Genomic DNA, 5,905 nt, shown 5'->3' with positions numbered 1-5,905 from the left:
GAATAAATCCCAGACATCTCTTTTGCATTGATGTAGTGCTAGGTAGATTTATTATTACAGCCTATTCATATTGTGCCAGCAATTTATGTGGTGCTACAAGACATTGGAGCATGTTACATGCAGACGTGCACCACGATGACCATCTACAACGTGTACACTCCTGTACGAGCTGGGAAGTGAGGTGGTGTCGTCTGCATACACTGAGATGTAGGTTAACCTAACACTGTTATATACTTTTATCTGATAGATTCTGAGTTATGAGATATGTGTGCATAATAACACAGGAGTGCACAAATAATAATGCCATAGAGCGCTCAAGTAATACTTTCATATGGTGCCAAAATAATACTAGCATGCAGTGCTAATGTAACTTTTCTATAGTGTCCAAATATTACTACCAATTAGGGCCACAATAATACCGTGTCCAATTCACACTGCTAATGTTAAAATAATGCTGCCTTAGGTTGCCATAGAGGGTCTAAACAATACCATCATACAGTGCCACAAAAAGAATGATACAGCCATACAAAGCTTAAATAATACTACTGTATAGTTTCCAAAAATATTATGGCCATTTAGTGCCGAATACAACTGAGTGAACTTCGGCCCATAGGCTGTATCCATGTTTTCTAGGACTCCCTAGGGCTGCATCAGAGCCGTCTTTCTTCATGGGTGGCCTAGAGTTGGTGTTAGTGGGTGCAAATAGGACAATCTCATCCCCAGAGGGGCCTCACTTCAGTCCACCTCCTCCAGTCGCGCAGAATAGTGACAGATTAATGTATTCACTATTGTACGCCAACGCCGCCGACACCTCCCAACCCAAAGAACTCACAGACAGCATCTGCCTCTGGGTGGTAAACTCTTTCGCCGCAGGTTTGTAGCTCCCAGCTTTGCTTACCACCACACACTGTACAAAAATAATACTGCTAGAACAAGAATTACAGTTCAGATAGTTATTTTAGTGTACTAATAGGGCTGCGGACTCTGACTCCTGAATTTTATCAGGGACCGACTCGACTTTCAAAATATGGCTAATCTGAGACCAGGGGAGTTATTTATCAAACTAGTGTAAAGTAGATCTGGCTCAGCAGCTCTTCCTTATGTCCTACATAATCCTGGGGAAAGATATAAAGCAGATTCTCCTGTCTGTACAGTGGATGCCGCTAGTCTCCAGACTCCATGTCCTGAACAACTCAGAACTAGATTAGATGGAGCAGGTGTTTTTTTTTCTGCTGACAATCTGCTAACAATGCCAGATGCCTGTGATATAGAGGTCAGCCACAGTGATATAGAGGGCTCAGCCATAGTGATATAGAGGGGTCAGCCATAGTGATATAGAGGTGAGACATAGGCCCAGATTTCTCAGCTCTCTGTCAGCATCCATGCTACTGAATCATTACAGCTCCACAAGAACTAACAGTTCTCCCCATACACAATGGACCACCAATGATGGTCCAGGACTGGGCAGTAACAGGCTAGTATTACTAGGCTGGCAATAGCCAATATAAATAGACCTTACAACTCTGGTAACTCCAACCTGCTACAGCTTGGTTTCTACCTATCTGGTTATGGAAAATAGTGGGGACACAATTTGGCCCAAAAGCTACTGAATCATTGCGGCCCCACAGGAACTACGCACTTAGCCAGTCAGTGATTGCAGCTGTGTCCCGACTCACTCACTGATTAGCTGAGTGGGCATTACTAATTGGGGCCTTGACATCTCAGGATCGGGAGCCTGGTGGAAGACCATAAGTTGTAATGCTGCACTGCGGGGGGGAAAAGGGACAGGTAAATATGGTTTCTTTAATATGATCCCACCATCCCTGCCCTTACCCTCTGTTGTTTTCACTGTTGCCCAGAATACCCCTTTAATTTCTGCCTCTTTCTCTCTCAAACACACACACAGCCTGTGAAAGGCCATAGCACACACACAGCCAGCTGCAGCCATAGCACGCACACACAGCCTGTGGCAGCCATAGTATGCAAGCACACACAGCCTGCTGCAGCAATAGCACACTGAAGAAAAACACACAATCTTCTCCCAGAGAGAACACCACACTGAGGTTACTGTTACACTACTTCTCACTTCTCCTCCTCCTCGTTCTCTATATTTCACAGAATAACCTTATATTACACTGCTGCACGTATACAAGCATCCAGGAAAAGAACAGCACAGATCTCCTCCCCCCCCCCCCCCCCCCACACACAATGGACTCTTCCAGCTCAGAAACAAACTGTCAAAAAGTGACTAACAACTTTTAACCTACCACCCTTATTTAATATGGCCAGAGCTTTATTACTGATATATGGAGAAAATGCTTCACCCTGTGTAACTAAATGTATGCGAGAAAGTGTTTTTCTGGTTTTAATAAATAAGGTCCTTAGATTGATAGAATATACAATATATTAATGAGGAACATTTATAAAATTCATATGAAAATTCAATTATAACATTTTAAAAGATTTTTTTTTTAAAAAGATTTTTTTAAAAGCTGGAGTAGAAGTCAGTACATTATTTCCGACTCAAGTCAAAACTAGCTCTTACTCCACAGCCCTTTGTACCAAACACCTTCTTCCCAGGAAACCCAGTGGCAGTGACCACTCCAAGCCATGTGACAAGTGCTGCAGTGGTACCGCAACACCTAGCACATTGCAAGTAACAACCAACACCCCTTGGTTACCACACTTTTAAGAGCTGGATACCATCAGGCGCAGACCACCAAGAATGACGGTCCAGGATTAGGCAGTAACAGGCTAGTATTACAAGGTTAGCAATGGCCAATATAAATAGACCTTACCACCCTGGTAACACCAGCCAGCTACTGCTTGGTTTCTACCTGTCTAGGTATGGAAAATGGTGGAGACACAATTTGGCACAAAAGCTTCCTGCTCTCCCCCATGTACCTTTCCTTTAATCCTGCACATAAAAACTTCTTGAAGGTTTCTTGCCTCTTTCAAGATCTGTGTTTACTGTCAGTGAATGGAAACATACTTGTCTATATGAAGAAGCTTAAATCCTGTCTTGATATGTTCCCGTCTTGTTACAAGAACTCTCCTTAGCTCCCCCTAGTGGTGACAGCAGGCAGTCTGGATTTGTTCTCACAGGGGGTTTGTAACTCTGTGTCAGCGAACCTGAAGATGTATTAGGAAATACATATACATTATCCCATATCACTTTATGAGTCAGCAGATTTACCCTTCAGGATTCCTAGCGATCTGTGTGACAACCCTGCGGGTAATCGCATGGCCGCACTCTTTATAACTCAGCTTTCCAGAAACAGATGGAAATCAGAAAAGAAACACTTAGAATTTCCGCTGATTTATGCTTTAGAGGAAATGTTCTTAACCTATAAAAATGATAATGTTTCTTGGGCAATGCTTGCACTATAAAGCTGCCAGGACATTCTGAATACAAACAGATGTAGCAGAGTTTGGTTTGTCATCTGGCACAAATGGAATATGCCATTATATGTCTTCTCTGATTTTACATAGGACTGCAGGTAAAACTCCTATACGTAAGATACTGAGAAATTCTTCAAATTTATGAGCTGAGTTAGTCATCTCATAAGACTTCTGAAAAAACAACTGCATAGAATAAAGGGCAAGGAAGTTTTTAAGCTTAAGTACAGTACATGAAGTTACATAGGATCCGAGTTTGTCACTTGGCACACTTCATTATAGCATCTGTGGTTTTGCATGGGACTGCAAGAGAGGGTGCCATTTTATTCACCTTCATTTTTCTGTTCATGAGACATGTGATTTTTTGATCATGTGACTTAAGGATTTGAAGAATGTAAGGGAAAAATGGCAGAAGAAACATCTGTCACTTATTTACACATAAACATTTTTATAAGCGAAGAAAACTAAAAAAAAAAACAAAAAAAAAAAACACAGCAATTAATTTCCATTAACTCTTAGCTAATTTTTGACGAGTGTTTTTGCAAAAAAAAAAAAATAATAATAATAATAATTTTAGGCTTAGCACAGGTTTTTTTTTCTGTATATGAAGTAGATGCAGATGTAGCAGAGCTGAGTTTGCCAGCTGGTGATGATAGCACACTATTTATTGATTATATAGGAAAAACAGCTGTATATAAAAGAAAAATTCACTTGCAAGGGATAGTAGTTCTCTAGTGTAAATAGATGCAGATGTAGCAGAGCTGAGTTTGTCACTGCCTTTTTTTGCCTTGCATGGTGCAGTTTTTGTGTGTTTTTTTTTACCTGCATTTTTCTCTTTACAAGTCGTGTGATTCTTAAGAATGTGAGTTAAAAAAAAAAGTAGTGTTTTTGCAGGTTTTGTATGTGAAGTAGATGTGAAACAGATGTAGCAGAGCAGAGTTTCTCACCTAGTACAATTGATTATGATATCACAATAGCTGTTGTTTATGTACGACTACAGGAAAAAAAGCTGCATAATTAGATTTTATGGGTGCGGTATTGCAGTTCTCTAGTGTAAGTAAAAATAGATGTAGCAGAGCTGAGTTTGTCACCTCGTATAAATTACTATGATATCACACTAGGAGTACAGAAAAAACCATCAGTGGATAAAGAATTCAGGAATACTGTAGTTCTCAAGTGTAAGCAGATGTAGCAGAGCTGAGTTTGTCACCTGGTATAAATGACTATGATATCACACTAGGACTAGATTAAAAAAAAAACAGCAATGTATAAAGAATTCAGAAATACTGTAGTTCTCAAGTGTAAGTAGATGTAGCAGTGCTGAGTTTGTCACCTGGTATAAATTACTATGATATCACACTAGGACTACAGAAAAAAAAACAGCAGTGTATAAAGAATTCAGGAGTCCTGTAGTTTTCAAGTGTAAGCAGATGTAGCAGTGCTGGGTTTGTCACCTGGTATAAATTACTATGATATCACACTAGGACTATAGAGGAAAAAGAGCAGTGTATGAAGAATTCAGAAGTACTGTAGTCTTCAAGTGTAAGTAAATGTAGCAGTGCTGAGTTTGCTAACTGGCACAAATTGTTATGATATCACACTATCAAGGATTTAAATAGAACCATAATTTAAAAAAAAACAACTGTATATAAACATTTTTAAAGACAATGCATATACAAATGTAGCAGAGGTGAGTGTGCTGTTTGGCTGTTTGGCCAACCTCATTACAACATAGCATCTGTGGTCTTACATATAACTTCAGTAAAAATAACAAAAATATATTAAAGAAATATCTAGAAATCATCTTTTGTGTGCCGCAAAGTAGTAGAAATGAGTTTGTCACCTGGCACAGCAATATAGTCTTTAGCTGTTAGTACTTATAAGTAATTGTAGCAGAGCTGAATTTGTCAACTGGTACAACTGTTTGCAGTATCACCACATTAGTGGTTTCCTTAGGACTAACAGCACAAACAACTGCAAATAAACATTCTAAGTAGGTTTACAGTGTACGCAAGTGTAGCAGAGCCGAGTTTGTCGTCTGGCAAACCTCATTTAGAATGGTAAAGTGCTATATAGTTTGTTGACGCTCTAAATATATATATATATATATATATATATATATATATAGTGATAAATACTTGTAATCAAAGTATTTTATTAAATTAATTAAAGTATTCTTGGCGCTATATAACTATTCTTACACTATATCATTTGAGGTTTTACGTAGAATCCTATAATCCAAACAGTGTATGACAAATCCAGCTCTGCTACACCACCATAGCACTAGCAGCAGCCCCCAGTCTGCAGATGCCCGTGTTTTCCCAGCACCCTGAGTGCAGTGGGCAGCAGGCTGGCTGTAAATCACAATGTGTCAGTGGATTTCCACTCCCCGGGAGGAGCAGGGAGGCCGGGCCGGGTTTTGCTGGCAGCTGTGACGTTCCTCTCATGGGCAGGACACAGTCAGGATGAGAAGTCAAGGCTTTTAAATATAAGAAGAGCCGGGAGG

This window comes from Dendropsophus ebraccatus, chromosome 3, assembly GCF_027789765.1.
Source record: "Dendropsophus ebraccatus isolate aDenEbr1 chromosome 3, aDenEbr1.pat, whole genome shotgun sequence".
Classification (NCBI taxonomy): Eukaryota; Metazoa; Chordata; class Amphibia; order Anura; family Hylidae; genus Dendropsophus; species Dendropsophus ebraccatus.
The sequence above is the reverse complement of the archived record's forward strand: the minus strand, read 5'-3'. Positions refer to the sequence as shown.